The following is a 16,232-nucleotide window of genomic DNA, read 5'->3' as shown; positions in this document are numbered from 1 at the left end:
GGAACGATCAGCTAGTTGCAATGACATGTATGTTGGTTTTGGATCAGGCAGATCAAGCTTCTTGAAGATAGATAAGGGCATCAGATTGATGCTAGCTCCTAAATCACATAAACACTTGTCGAATGACAAGTTTCCGATGGTGCAAGGAATAGTGAAGCTTCCAGGATCTTTAAGCTTCGGAGGCAACTTCTGTTGCAGCACAGCACTACATTCCTCCGTTAGAGTAACGGTCTCTAAGTCATCAAGCTTCACTTTCCGAGAGAGAATACCTTTCATAAACCTCGCATAGCTAAACATATGTTCAAGAGCTTCAGCGAAAGGTATGTTGATATGAAGTTTCTCAAACTGCTTATCTAGCTTTTTCTTCTGTAACCTCTTAGGAAAAGGAGGTGGAGGATAGATCTGTCTATCCCCTGTATTACCCTCAGGAGGAGTGTGTTCTACAATAGTCTTCCTTCGTTCCACCTCTACTTCCTTCTGCACATCTTCTTCAGTCAAAACTTCAGATTCTGAAACTTGAGACTTTTCAGGCTCTTCGTCTTGCTGAATTTGGGGCTTGCAACCTTTCCAGACCTTAAGGTGATGGCGTTCACCTGGTCTTCAACTTCCGTCTTGCCTGGATTGGCTTATGTATCACTAGGAAGCATTCTTAGTGGTCGATTCAATAAGGCATTAGTAATTTTCCCTATTTGGTTCTCCAGAGTCTTGATAGAAATAGCATGGCTTTGGCATATAAGAGCCTGGTTTTTGCACATAAGCCGCAACTCCTCCAATTCATATTTTTCATTCGAAGATAGTCCTGCATCATGATTTTGTTGTTGAATTTGGAGTTGTTGTTTTGGTGCAATTTATTGCTGAAAACCAGGAGGGTTGAATAGCTTATTTCCAAACTGCTGGAACGGCTGTTGCATCGCATTCTGATTGTTACTCCAGCTGAAGTTAGGATGATTCCAGTTGTCAGGATAATAAGTGGCAGGAACTGGCTGGTGCGATCTCTGAAAGTTGCTCACAAACTGAGCTGAGTCACTAGATATAGCGCATTGCTCTGTCGCATGCGGACCTGCACTCAGCTCACAAACACTGTTTATCTGATTAACACCATAGTTAGCCAGAGAATCGATCTTCATAGACAACGCCTTTAGTTGAGCAGTGATAGCCGTAGGTGTATCCACTTCAAGAATTCCTGCTACTTTGCCCTGTGGACATCTCTGGGTTGGATACTGATATTCATTAGCAACCATCAGTTCAATTAGATCATAAGCTTCCTCATAGCTCTTTGCCCATAATGATCCACCTGCTGCTGCATCGAGCATTGGTCTCGACTGTGCTCCCAACCCATTATAAAAACAATTGATGATCATCCAATCAGGCATTCCATGATGAGGACACTTCCTAAGCATCTCCTTGTAGCACTCCCAAGCTTCATATAAAGATTCTCCTGATTGCTGCGCAAATTGAGTAAGAGCATTCCTGATTGCAGCTGTCTTCGCCATAGGGAAGAATTTAGTAAGAAACTTCTGAGCAAGATCTTCCCAAGTAGTAATTGAACCAGCTGGTAGAGAGTGTAACCAGCTCTTAGCCTTGCCCCTCAGAGAGAATGGGAATAGTCTCAGCTTCACAGCATCTTCAGAAACACCATTGAACCTGAAGGTGTCGCAGATCTCTATGAAATCCCTAATGTGTGTATTGGGATCTTCCGTTGGAGAACCCCCAAACTAGACTGAAGTCTGTACCCATTGAATTATGCCAGGCTTGATCTCAAAGGAATTAGCTGTGATAGCTGGCCTGACAATGCTAGACTGAATGTCATTGATCTTGGGTTGAGAAAAATCCATCAAGGCTTTCGTTCGTGTTGATGGATCTCCCATTGTAATGAGTACCTGAAACACAAACAAATAAACCGTGAAAGTAAAAGAATCCGAGTCAGTGAACTTTAACGACCACTGATGACAAGCACATAAACTAAAAATTAACACCGAGTCCCCGGCAGCGGCGCCAAAAACTTGTTAGGGCGAAAACACGCGTTAATATTCATGCAAGTATACGCGTTTGCAAGTAGTATAAGATATAAATCAGATTCGTTCTCACAGAGACTGGTTTAGGTTAAGTTCAATTTATGCACCTATGCAACAATGTATGGTTATCGCTCAATGCTAAGACAAATAACAAATTGGGTTTTGATTAAACTAAGAGATTATACTAAATAACATTAACTAAGAGAATTGAGGTTGAATTACTATATATGACAAACATGGGATTCTAACTTCATTACTACTTCATTCAATAGCCTTTTCGTTCTTAATCTTAGCATGTGATGGTGATGAAACTAATCAGATAACATGAAACTGATAAACGCTAACTTTCGTTGCACGAGTACCATTCTACCAGACATCCACAAAAGAGATAGAAGCTGAATAGGCACCAATTATATTGAGACACTATATGTCTATAGAATTTGACAACATGACGGTTTAAGCACAAGTTATCTATCTTGATTACATAGGCCAAGTAAAACGGTTAGAGTTACCTACGAATCATGCATACAATACATGAATCTATGCTAGCATGGCAAGTTCTAAACCTCAATAGAGATTAACACGCTATCTTATATGTTAGCTACGCACATAAAACGAATAAGCACAACCAATAGCAGGATATCAATCAATCACCACACACAAAGATATCAAAACAAATTAATTATTGAAATCCATAAGTAAATCCGCTAGAACCCCATGATACGATTAGCCCATAATTGAACTCATCGTCACCATGGGTTCCAATGAAAGCATGGTATAAAACAAGGTCTTAATAAACTGAATAATGATTAAAGTACGAATAAACGAGATATAGGTTCAACAAAAACGAAAACGAGCATCCAAAGTTACAACTAATTCAAAGAATCACAAGTTGAAAACAAGATCTTCTTTTTCGGAGTTATTCTATGCTTCTAGGTCTTCTCCTTGGTATCCCAATCTTCCTGGATTATGAAAACCCTTTTTTTAAGTATATATACGCCCCTAGTGGACCTGGACCCTTAAAATCGTCAAATTCCACTAAAAAAAGGCTTTTTCAGCGAAATCAGCGACCAGCCACGCCCTTAGCGGCCACTCAGCTCTCCTGAGCGGGCTCGGCTCCTGGGCGCCCGCTCAGCGGGCGCTCAGCTACTGACTGGGAAAATTTCTGATGAATCTTGTTTTGGCCATAACTTGAGTTCTACTCGTCAGAATTAGGCGATTCAACTGCCCACGCAAAGCTAACGAGATTCTCTACAACTTGACAATGGCATTGTCTTACAATTCTGATCACTTTTCATCATATTTTCTTTAAAAGCTCTTTTCTTCATATAACTGATACCTGAAATGCAATAACACAAAAACACATCAAAATACCAATAACTTGAGTCCAAAACACCAATTTAAGCTTGTAATAAAGCATTCCAAATGGATATAAAATCCACTTATCAGTCCACTACCAACAAGATGTGCATGAAATTTTTTGATCTTATGAAGTCAAGGTATCAAATGAGTATGATGGAAGAGTTGAGTTACTTTCTTGGACTACAAGTTATACAAACTGATGAGGGAATTTTCATTGATCAGTCTAAGTATACAAAGAATCTATTGACTAGATTCAATATGCAAGAAAGTTCAACTGTTTCAACCCCTATGGCCACTGCTATAAAGTTAGATCCAGACCAAGGTAAAGAAATTGATGTTGTTGTCTACCGAGGTATGATTGGTTCATTGCTTTATCTAACTGCTAGTAGACTAGATATTATGTATACAACATGCTTGTGTGCAAGATTTCAGGCCAAGCCCGGAGAATCTCATTTGATTGATGTAAAGAGAATTTTGAGACACTTAAAGGGGACTCCATCTCTTGGTCCATGGTATACAAAAGAATCAGATTTTAGTCTGGGGCTATTCTGATACAGACTTTGTTGGATGCAAAATTGACAGGAAGAGTACATCATGTGGCTGTCAGTATTTGGGTGGTAGATTGGTTTCTTGACATAGCAAGAAATAGAAATCAATATTTACATCTACAGCTGAAGCTGAATACATTGTTGCTGGTAGTTGTTGTGCTCAGATTTTTTGGATGAAAAATCAGCTAATGGACTATGGATTGTCTTATACAAAGATTCTTATCTTATGTGACAATCAAAGCGCTATTGTAATGATAGGTAATCCAGTACAACACTCACTCACAAAACATATCAGTATTAGATATCATTTTATCATGGAGCATGTCAACGAAGGAACAAATCAAGCTCACAGGTGTACTGACAGGATTCAGATGTTATTTCACAGTATTTCCTGAGGACAACAAAATGGTGATGATTACACTAGGTTTTTTTTACAACTGATTTTTACTTATCTTTTACCTTATGAAAGTTTTGAAAACGATGAACTTCTGATGATTTTTCAAATCAATGACTAATTTAGCAAAAAAAGAAAAGATACTTTCAGGAGAGGAACAATTTTACCACGAGAATTGTGGGTGTTTTTGTCTAACAAAATGCCTAACAAATATAATTTTCCAAATCCTGATACTGTGGAACATGGCACATCCAACCTTATTCCTAATCAAAGTGTCTATTTTTCTTCCCTTAAATCAAAACACTTTATCACCTCTGGCTCTTCTCAAAAGGAATCAGTTGCAAAATCAAAGACAATAGCTAAGACGTATGTGTCTAAGAGACAATCAGGTCTAAAGATGTTTCACATTCACCTAAATCTTTGGAGCAAAAAGATAGAGCAAGGAAGAAAAGTGTTTCATCAGTAACAAAAATCAAGGTGAATGTATGTAGGAAGAAAAGGAAAATTAGAGCTGGTATTAAACTGGTTGATGACTCATCAAACACTGAGAGTGATAGTGATGATCCAATTGTATTCAAGAAGCCTGCTAGACCAGTGGAGGTTACTGGTGTTAATGCAGAAGAAGACCAAATTTATTTGCAGTTGCTAAGCCTAAGAAAAGAAGACTGATGAAAGTAGCATAAAAGATTCAAAAGAAATCAGATGGTCTTACAGTGTTGGTTGATATTTCTCTGGATCAGGAATCTACGAATCCTAACTAAATCATTGTCAAATCCTGACAGGTCTCAAGCAATTCCTGACAAAATAGTGACAATTCCTGATTAGACAGTTACTAAATCTCACACAGCCAAGATAGTTGAAATTACTAAGGAAGTTGGTCTGCAGAAGTCTATCAAGAGAAAATCACAGACATCAACAGTTTCTCAAAGCAAGAAGATCCAACTTCCATCACCACAGAAGGGGTACAGTACACAAGAACCATCTTCTCAAAGTGAAGATGCACCTGTTAATGCCCTAGCTACACAAGAACCACCTGCTCAAAGTATAGGTGCAAGCATAACATCACATCTGACTATTCCTGACATTGCTCAAGGAAGTCATATTTCTGTGGCTGATGACATTCTGATAATAATACAAGACTAGGGAAGCTCATTAAAAGCACATTGTTGGATTGGATGTTGTTATCAATGATCCTATCTTTGAAGAAAGCACACAAGAACCTTCAGTTCAAAGGATTGAAGAATCTTCTACACCTCAAGTCACACAAGAACCAACAATTAAAAGTACCGTTGCAGACTTAGTATCAAACCCTAATATGGGGTCAATTCCTGACAAGCAGCACTATTCTTGATAAAAGGACAATTCCTGATAAAGTTGATCTTGCTTCTACATATCCAGATGTACTGATCACTTCTCAAGATAAGATTGAAGCAATCTTGGTGCAACCACTCAAGGTTATACCCATGGTTGATACTACTCAAGGTACAAATCCTTTATACTTTATTTTTTCTAATGACATGACTATGATTAGGCCTTTACAAAGGAATATCTCTAGTCATATGATCACAAACAACTCATCTCATCCACCTCTTATTTATGTAGGATAAACTTATCTGAGCATTTCATGTGAGAATGAGAGAAAAGATTTAGTGAAAAACAGAATTACAAAGAGGCAGAATCCTTACCTGGAAAAAGGAGAGGTAGATGAGAGTCAGGATTTAGTTAATCCTTGTGAGGAAGCTCTTACTATTAAAAGTACATGAGATGAGTGGTGTGAGAAGTGATGAGATCACGTTAAAAGAATATAGAGATTTAGGTACTCATGTTCTTTTCTTACACGATCTACACAGGTAACTAAGCTTTCTACGTCAAATCTTGATTTAAAGCTCAAAGGCATAGTTCATGATTCTGATGTTGATTATGATATTCCTGAGAAATCTTCTGGTGATCAAGATGATTTTGATGACTCTGATGATGATAATCCTGATGATGTTGTTCTGAAAGCTAGTATTAAAGTATCTAAATTGTCTACTTTCGGTTCATCATCTGGTCATGCTGCTATTATATATCCTCATAGGGCTTATGAATGGAATCATTCTAGGAGATTACCCAGTGAGAAGATATCTATGGAATCTGCTCAGACTTTAGTTGATCATGCTGTTCAATTGGTTTCAAATTCTGATATGAGAGCATCTATTAAATTCACTATAGTTTTAGTCAAAGGACTGCATTCTTCTGTCTCTGCTCTCAAGCAAGATAATGTTACTCTCAAAGAAGAGATTGCTGATCTTTCTGTGACTATTAAAGGTACAAACAAACACAATGGTTTGATAAAGAGAATGTTTATCTTGGAAGCAAAACAAGATCACATGTCTGAGAAGCTGACAGCTTTGGAAGCTGGACAGAATGCTACAAATTCCACGTTGGATGTTATTTTCTCTCTTCTACAAAGTATAGATTCCAAAAAGAGGGAGATAGTACCCAAGACAAAATGTCAACCTGAATCAGTTTTGAGGAGAAATACCAATTTTGATGATGATGGTGATAAACAAGAGAAGGAGACCTCTGATGCTGTGAAAGTTTAAACTGGAACTGGAATTCAAAGTCAAAAGACACGGTCAACTCAAGTCTCTAAGGATAGATCACATGGATCTAACATGGAAGCTGCTCTTTTTACTCCTAGTTCAATTCCTGATGACACAATTACAAGTTCTGATTCTTTTCCTGACACTGAAAGATTGATAGTGATTCCTAATTCTTTTGAAAACTGAAGAAGAAGAATTTATATTTCAGATGGATTTACAGATTCTCTCTGCTTATGTTGAAGTTGTTAATACTGAAAATTTAAAGGAAGAAGAAATGGTTTTTGACAGAGAAGAAAGGGCACAAGAAGGAAAAATCAGATTCGTTGTTGACAAAGCAGATCAAGTATACAAGAATATGCTTAAAAGATTCGAGAACAATAGATGGAGGAGTACAGATATGAAGATGTTGCAGAAAAGAGCAAAAAGGAGAGCTCAAGTATTTCCAAAGATTAAGAACAAATACAAATGGAAAAAAATTGATGATCTCATTTGTAATGATAAATTGAGCTTTACTCCTGGAGGAATAAGGATGGATGGTTTACTTGGTTCTAATACCATGGGAGATAAGAAGTCTTGGTTAGTAAAAGCCAAGAATCTCAAGTTGATTGAACCATTCACAAGAACTGCAATAGGACATCATGAAGCTAAACTTGTCAACTTAAAGCTATCATTGAAAATGTTCTTACTCGGAGGAATATAATCATGAATCCTGATGGAAGAAAAACTTGCTATGTGTCACTGGAAGACATGATGACAGAAAGAGCTCAAATCAGAAATCTGAGAGCTGTTATCTATCAATTATCTGATAAAACAGAGTATGAAAAGAATTTGAAGATCAAGTTAGAAGATATTCTGTTGAAAAAGATTGATGACAGAGTTAAAGCTTTTGTTCAGAAATACTGCAGAATTTATCAAGATATATGAAGATCAAAGTCTGAAACAAAGTAAGCTTTACACTACTTATTTTGTCTATCTGGTTTTTGGAACTAGACAATTCTATTAGAATTTATGCTTATTCTACAAAGCATTAATTGGGGGAGATTGTTGAGAATTAGCTAAGTCAAGAATCAGGATCTGTCTAACAATCAGGATATGACTAACTGTTGTGATATGATTATCTGTTGGAAGCTTCGTTATCATCCATTGACTAATCTTTAGTCATCCGTTAATATATACAAATGATTATCCATTGAATCTATAGCATATATCCGTTGATCAGGTTATTTGTTGAGAATGACTTGGATGAAAAGTCAGGACTGCGAGATAAATCAAAAGGTGCTGATTTATAGGATCGTAGTTGATTTAGATCTGTATAAAAAGTGTTAGAATTATACTGTAACATATCTTGTAATTGATAGAGGAATGATTGTAGCTTTGTAGTATATAAACATATAATAGGTTATCACAATGTGTGAAGAGCTGTACTCGAGTATTCGCATAACCTAGAAGCTCTTAAGAATATTGTTATTGAGAGAGTTTTGTAACAATTTATTAAAGATCAAGATAAACTTTTATTTGATTCATTTGTTCTTACTTTACTTTCATAATACATCGATTTGTTTAGTAATTGTATCCAACCCCCCTTAAACGATTACTTTACTGGGCAACAAAATCCATATGGATTATTTGAAGAGGTTCAGTTATGCTTGTCATGTTTTTTGCTTCTGTATGATGATTTCTTTGACTTCCTTTTTTCACATGCTTCACAGAGTTCTTCTTGACAGAATTCCATCTGTGGTAGACCTCTCACCAACTCCCTCTTTACCGGTGAGTTTATTGTCTTGAAATTCAAGTGTGAGAACTTCTTTTTCCATAACCAACTTTGTCCTGATAAAGCTTTGCTATAGAAACACCTCATCACCCTATCACAAGTAGAACTTATGTCATCTACAACATATTACCTTTTTTACTCCCTGTAAAGAAAGCTTATCATCTTTCCTGTTTGAGATCAAACACCTTTCTTTTCTGAAGTCAACATTGTATCAATTGTCACAAAATTTACTGATGCTCAATAGATTATGATTTAATCCTTCCACAAGAGATATGTTTTCAATGATGACATTCCCAATTTCCAAATTTCCATATTCTGTAGTAAATCCTTTGTTGTCATCCCCAAAGGTAACTATAGGGCCAGCTTTCTCAACCACACATGTGAGCAAGGACTTTTCTCCGGTCATGTGTCCAGAACACCCGTTGTCCAGAATCCACGAGATCTTCTCCTTCCTTACCTTAACCTGCAAATATAAATTGATTAAGAAGACTGTTGGTACCTAAATTTGTCTGGGTACTGGAGGTTTAGGGGTAGAAACATGATCAACATCTGATGTAACCTCAACAAGGCTTAACTTTAACTTTGACCGATTCCTTCTCAGTGCTAGTCTTGACATATATATTGTCAGACTTAGAGACACATGTAACCTTCCCAGCCTTAGGAGGTACTACAGTCTTTGCCTATATGTGCTCATTATTCATGCTTGTCTTAGTATCAGTGCAAGTGCTGATAGTTGCAGGAAAATCTTTAAAATACTCAAACATGGTAATAAATGTACATGGCATACAACCAGCTATGCCACAGGACTCATAAAAACTAGGCATGTTAGGCATCACAGGCATACGAGAAGATACAACAAATTCTACTTTAACCTTAGTGCATGCATGTGTAATGTGTGCAGCAGCGTTACAATTATTACACAGTTTTCTAGATGTAGATGAGGAAGATGCAAAATTAGACTTCTTATCCCTACCTACCTTGACATTCATGTTCTTCTTAGACTTAACCTTAATACTCTCATCAGCCTTAGAGTGATCTATGGTCTCTAATTTCTTATGTGTGTCCGGTCCTTATTTATCCACCTTGTTACCTTGTTCAGTTTTGGGTTTCTCCTTTCTAACTGAAACCTTAGGGGTTTTAGAGGATTCCTCCACCTTCTTCTTCTCCTTTTCCTCAGCAATCAGTTCCTCATTGTTTGACAAACACACTTCATCCAAAGGTTCTGAAACATGCTCACTGAACAGCGGAGATATATCATCCCTAATAACATATGGTACCTTTTCAGGGACAAAGTCATTTCTCTGATGCACCAACATGTTTCTTACCTACTAACTTAGAATAGTCGAGTCATATTGTTGTCTTAGACTTAAACCTTTGACTATCTATAATCTCCTTCTGAGTCAGAGCTGTATTCTTAAAGGCCTGTAACTTCTTTTCTAGTCATCAATTTGGGTTCTAAGAATGGCCTATATGTCTGTGTTGCAGATAACCTTATTCTCTAGGTACTCATTTTATGCTTAAGGTCATATAAGGCAACTAAAAAGCAATTCTAGTTCTTCATTCCTTAAGGTCAGATTCTCAACTTTAAGAACTAGCTTATCATTTTCAAGTTTATATGCAAGCATGCTTGTATGAACATTATATAATTTTAAAGTAAGTGAATGCATAGTAGATTTGCATTCAGATTCAGACATATCAATAATGGTAAGTTCAGGAAGCTGCGATGATTGAGGTGATACCTCTGCAAAGTCTGCCATAAGAGCTAGATTTACATACTCTTACTTTTCATCCAAACCAGTATCATCCCAGCTTTTCCCTTCTGCAATGTATGCTCTTCCTTTCTCCTTAACCACATATGCATTCAGCTTCTGTTTCAGCTTCTCATTATGTTTCTTCAAATCTTCGTAAGTTTCTTTCCTTTTATAGGAATCTTTTCATTTTGTTGCCTTGGGCTTCTGCATTTAGATGCGAAGTGCCCCAATTCATTGCAGTTGTATCATCTTGTTTTACTTTTGTTCACTCAACTTGACTTGTACCCTCCTCTAGAGCTTGACCGTGATGAGTAGTTTTCTTTCTGAAATGCCAGATGAACCCTTGACTTGTAGTTGGGCTTTCTTCTAAAGCTAACATGACTGAATTTTGAAGTCCATGTAAGCCATTGATTTATCTTCCAATTCTTCAAGTTCCTCCTGAGTGTAAAACTCACTTTCATCTTCCGACTCATCTTGAGCAATTTCAGCTAACATAATTTCCTTGATTGTTGAGGAGGGTGCAACCTTAACTTCTGAAGTTTCAGGTTCACGAGCAATAAATGCAGTAGTTTTTGCAAGTGTCGTATTCTTACTGTCAACAGAATCAGGGCTATAGATTATAGCTCTCTATTCTTGTTCCAATTCACGGGTTCTCAATTTTCCATAATCACGTCCAGGGGCATAGTGAAAAAGTCAACCCTCACGTGTTCTTTTTTTCCAAGTGAAAAGGTTGAGTCAGCATGAACTTCCTATTAGACTCACGCATCGGATAAATTTTGCCATGCGATTCAATTCGTTTAGCAGTCTTGCATATCTTTCAAAGAGATAAGACAATATTTCTCCGGAATGTAATTTAAATGATTCATATTGAGTCATCAAGATATCCATTATGTTTTCTTTGACTTCAGCAGTACCTTCCATTAACAGCTCATGGTTTCCCACATTTCCTTTGCACTATTAACTCCTAAGAGTTGATGACTCATATCGTTGTCAGTCGATTCCACTATTATGAGTTGAAGGCTTGTGTCCAGATTTATCAGCTCCTTATCAGTATCCGCATATTTGGACGAATCCCTGGGAGTAGATGTAGAAGGAATTCTCTCACCGGTAGCGGTAGTTGATTCAGCAACCACTTCCATCGGAACATAAAGACCATTTAGTAATATCCCAACATATAATGGATTCGAAGCTTTCATGAACAACGTCATCTTTTTATTCCATAGGTTGTAATTTTGTCGATCAAATGGAGGAACCTTAATACTTCCAATTCTTTGGTTGTTCATCATCTTGGCGGAATAAAATTATTTAAGATTCAAAAATTTCAAGATTGATTAATTTTAAAAATTAAAATTTTTCAAAAGTTTTTTAAGAACTTGTTTGATTTTGTTTCTTTCTTCGGATCTTGATTTGTATGTCAATCAACAAGCTCTAATACCAATTGTTAGTCTCAAAATATGGTAAAGGGGGGGGTTGAATACGATACCTACAATTCTTTCTAATTTGTTTAAATTTCTTTGTTAAAATTATGGAATCATAAATAGGCACAAAACAATTCGAGCAATATACTTTTTTACTAATATAACACTCTAATCAATAATGATTAGCTACAATAAATTCAGCAGCATAACAGTATGTTTACAAGCTTAATAAATATGGCCTTCAATGGAGCTTCGTAAAACTACAGTTGGTTGTTGAGAAGATGATTAGTGAAGTGAATGCAATTTACTCATTAAGTGTAGACTGTAAACTTCTTTGGACACGTGGCAAGTTTTGAGCCAAGTATTTTAAGTCACATCTCCTACAAATCGATAGTACTTTTATTTTTCTCTGAAAATCGACAGTATAAAACTTACAAATCGACAATACAATAGCTTCTTTAATCTACTAATCGGCATGTCCTTTTTATGAAAATCAACATGCTCTTTTTCTAGAAATTGACCATGTGTTGTCGATTAGTAAATTTACTTCTTTTTATTATTTTTGTCGATTTGTAGCTTTTAGGCTTTTAATGTTTATGACTTGGACTTGATTTGACTTGTGTTGAGATGTCTTTGGGTCTTATAAATTACTATTAATAAAAAATTTCTTTAGAATAATTTCAACCCTTATGTATTTGTTTTGATCTTCAGTCTCTTCAAATAAGTTCATGTGTCTGAATTCTCCTGATTTAAACTGAAAGAACCATTTCTTGTTTTGCTGATGTTTAGTGCATTGGTCTGGTTCGCAAACGACTAGCATTAAGCTGATCTTTTTTATTTCTTGGTTGATACACAGTTGATGTCTGTCTTCTTGTAACTTCTTGAGATTTGTCCACTCGAATCCTAAGATCCTTAATACTATGAATTAGTGCATTTCCTTTTCACTCAATCCTTTGATCTTTTATTCTTTACGGAGGTTTGAACATATTAATTAACTTTTTCCATGACCTGGTTACGTACTTAGTGCATTAATTCCATATTTTGATTCTTTGCATTTATCCAATCTTCGTCTTCTGGATTCCTGTGCTTCATATTTAATATTATTTACCTGTTTATTTTTCATATTAAGTTATATTTCCTCGATTACATATTACGTTATATTATGTTTTATAAAATCTTAGAAAAAAAGGAAAATTTGGGAGTAAAGTAAGAGATTTATCTCTTGGCATTGACCAAGTAAGTTGCACTATTTGTACTTATGTATTTGTATAGTTAGAAAATAAAGTATATAAATAATTGAATTAGAAGATTGAGGATATGCATGGAATTTGGATAGCTATTGAACGTGTCTTCGAAATAATTAGTGGCAAGAAGTGTCACGCAGCAGGAGTACGGGATGAGAGTTTGATGACTCTTGCAGGGTACATGTAACTTGTACAATTTAAACAATTTAGATAAAATAGAATATTAATAAAAATAGTACACCATAGGAAAGAAAAGAAAGCAAGAGGTCAATTTATATAGCATAAAGGTTAAAGTGCCATTCAAAAAAGTTATACTATTTTCTTTTTCCCCTACTGGTTGGCTAAATAATCATGGTAGTCAAGGTTGTTGTCAAGGTTTGCATACCATTAACGAGTTTAAATTAATATAAAATAAGCATATTTTATTAATTAAATGATTCTTACGTATAATTTCTTGAATATATGTACATTTATATTTTTACATATATATTATTACGGGGACTTATTTGTTAGTGCCATTCATTTTTATATGATTTTTGATTATGTGTTATATTATTTGTTTTAATATCATTATTATTGGTGTGTTTTTGGGTTATTGATAACATCAGGTTACTTGAATGTTATTGAATTTTTTATCGAATCATATTAATTTATTGATTATTTATGAGAGTTAATTCAATTCGTTAACCTAAGTTTGAGTTATTTTCTTGAAATGTTTAACTAGTTTGACTTGTTAGTCATGATTGGTCGATCAGTAACTGAGTTGGTTAACTTGTAGTTCGATGAACTATGAGGTATCATGGACTTCAGGATACGAAGGTTTTCAGACGCCAGCTGGAAAGGGGATCCCAAAATGGAAGGTGTCGTAAAGATTGCTAGATTGCTCATTGGTTTAAGTTGGTCCATAAAGTCAGTTTGACGTTTGTTATTTTATTCTTGAAATTTTTCATTGTTCTCGATTATTTGCGTGTTATGAATATTGAAGTGTCGTCATATAATATATCATGGATTGCAGGTCACACACTTGTTAAATATACTTGTTGGGCCATTCTTTGACTCATTATTTCTTGTGTTTATTTTTATTCCAGATCATGATATAAATAAAAAGAGAAAGGGTACAATGGATTAGAGAATATGTAAAGAAAGGAAGGTCGTTATGAGAAGTTTTTGTAATGATTGTGTACTGTTAGTCTCTAACAATGCAATAAGAATTACAGAAGGGGGGTTGAATGGAATTCTTGAAACTTTTTCTGAATTGTAAAATGTTCTAACTTAAAATATATATGTCAGTGTTTTGATTTGCAAAGTGTGGAATGACAAGTTAAAAATGAATTAAAACACAAAGTAATAAAAACACAAGTCTTTAAAACTTTCTGGTGGATTTGAATGTATCCACCATATATATATATATATATATATATATATATATATATATATATATATCAAGAGAACTCTGTGAAGTTTGAATAGCTCACAGCTCCTTATAAATAAGAACAACTAAACTTACAGAGAAATGCTAAAGGATTCAGCTTACAATTTTTTCTCTGAGAAATACTTGCTTAGTCTTGTTGTTGTTCTACTTGCTACTCTTGGTTTATATATCACCAAGATTACACAGTAATAAGACAAGATAATAAAACAAAACCTATCAAGTCTAATACTATGTTGCTTCATTACTCTATTCCAGTTCCAGCATCTTTGAATATCTTTATAATAGCATGGAAATGGAAATGCTTCTTTGTTCTCAAAAACCCAGTTGAGTAGGCTGCCACATTCCTTTTGCAAACACTCGACGCATGTGGCTGTGTTGTCACTGTCAACAGATATTTGAATTGATCATTCGTCGGGTACATGCTTGTTATCCGTCGGGTAGCCTTGTTGATCATCCGTCCGGTAGATTTGTTAATCATCCGTCGGGTAGCCATTTTGACACTTGACTCTATTTCATTTGTGCAGAATTACAAGACATCATCTATTTACATTTAATCAACCTATTCTGCACATCTACTAGCAGTCTACATGATTCATAAGCTACTACAGAATCTATACAAAGGTGTTTGCAGAAATGTGCTACATGACTTATTGTTACATAAGCTACTCACTCGATGGATGTCAAATCATCATCCGTCGGGACTATATTGAGTCATCCGTCGGGACTATATTTGATCATCCGTCGAGTGCTAAATTTTTCACTAAGTTAAATCTACTAAGGTATTTTGTTAATGAAATCATCAAGTTCACAACATATTCCCAACAATCTTCCCCAATTTATGTCTACTAGAATTGTATCCATAAATTAAGAGAAACTTGATGATAACAAAACACTCTAAGAATACAAATTTAAATGAAAGTAGATAAAATTGTAAAGTGCTGCAAATAACAAAATGTACAAAGATTTGCTCACAGTCATTTTCAAGGTGCTCATCTGGCCTGAGCATAATGATCTATTTCCTTGATGATCTGGATCTCCTTCCAAGCTTTATGTTATTTTCTTCTATCTGATTTTGAAGCTGTCTGTGGAATTCCAGTTCATCAGATTCTGAGAGATTTAGCATTCCTTGCATTTCCAAAAGAGTCTCATTGCTAAAGATGCTCAACTGGTCTTCTAACCTGAAGAATCTTCTAACTCCCTTATCATCCATGAATTCCATCAGCCACTAGGGCCTTAGATGCACTATACTTCCAGTGTAAGGAATAGTTAGAGTCTTTGGGAGTGCATCTTTGGCTCTAATACTCCTCAGTTCTTCAATCTTCTTTAGAACCAGTCTTCTAGCTGTCATATTGAATCCAAAGTTCTTCTTAAATGATGAATAAACCTTTATCAGCACAGATTGGCTTTATTGAAGGATCCTGTGAAGTGGCCATTGTATCTCTTTTCCTCCCTTGTACTTGAATACTAACCTTTCAGGTAGATTCCTGTAAGCATCAATCCCTCTAACTTCTTCCAGTTCATCTAGATAGAGGTTTAAATCTAAGAATTCCTTGATGTCACAGATGTACATAATGTCTCCCTTGTTGACTTTGGTTTGAGCTTTGGTTAGGGACTTGGATCTGAGAGTTGAGGGCTTCACTTTCTTGACTGCTCTGGTCTTTGTCTTCTTTGGCTTCATGAAGTGAGGTAGATTGAGTTCAAGTATTGGTAGA

At 35.6% G+C, this 16,232-nt stretch overlaps 1 non-coding gene across 1 annotated transcript; it reads left to right on the top strand.

Moving 5' to 3' along the window:
• Window positions 1-1,371: 1,371 nt before the first annotated feature.
• Window positions 1,372-1,478, top strand: LOC141716224 (small nucleolar RNA R71). Its single transcript, XR_012572941.1, has one exon. It is a non-coding gene; the product is annotated as a small nucleolar RNA R71 (small nucleolar RNA).
• The last annotated feature ends 14,754 nt before the right edge of the window (window positions 1,479-16,232 follow it).

This window comes from Apium graveolens, chromosome 3 (genome assembly GCF_009905375.1).
Source record: "Apium graveolens cultivar Ventura chromosome 3, ASM990537v1, whole genome shotgun sequence".
Classification (NCBI taxonomy): domain Eukaryota; kingdom Viridiplantae; phylum Streptophyta; class Magnoliopsida; order Apiales; family Apiaceae; genus Apium; species Apium graveolens.
This window is presented reverse-complemented; position numbering and strand designations above follow the sequence as displayed.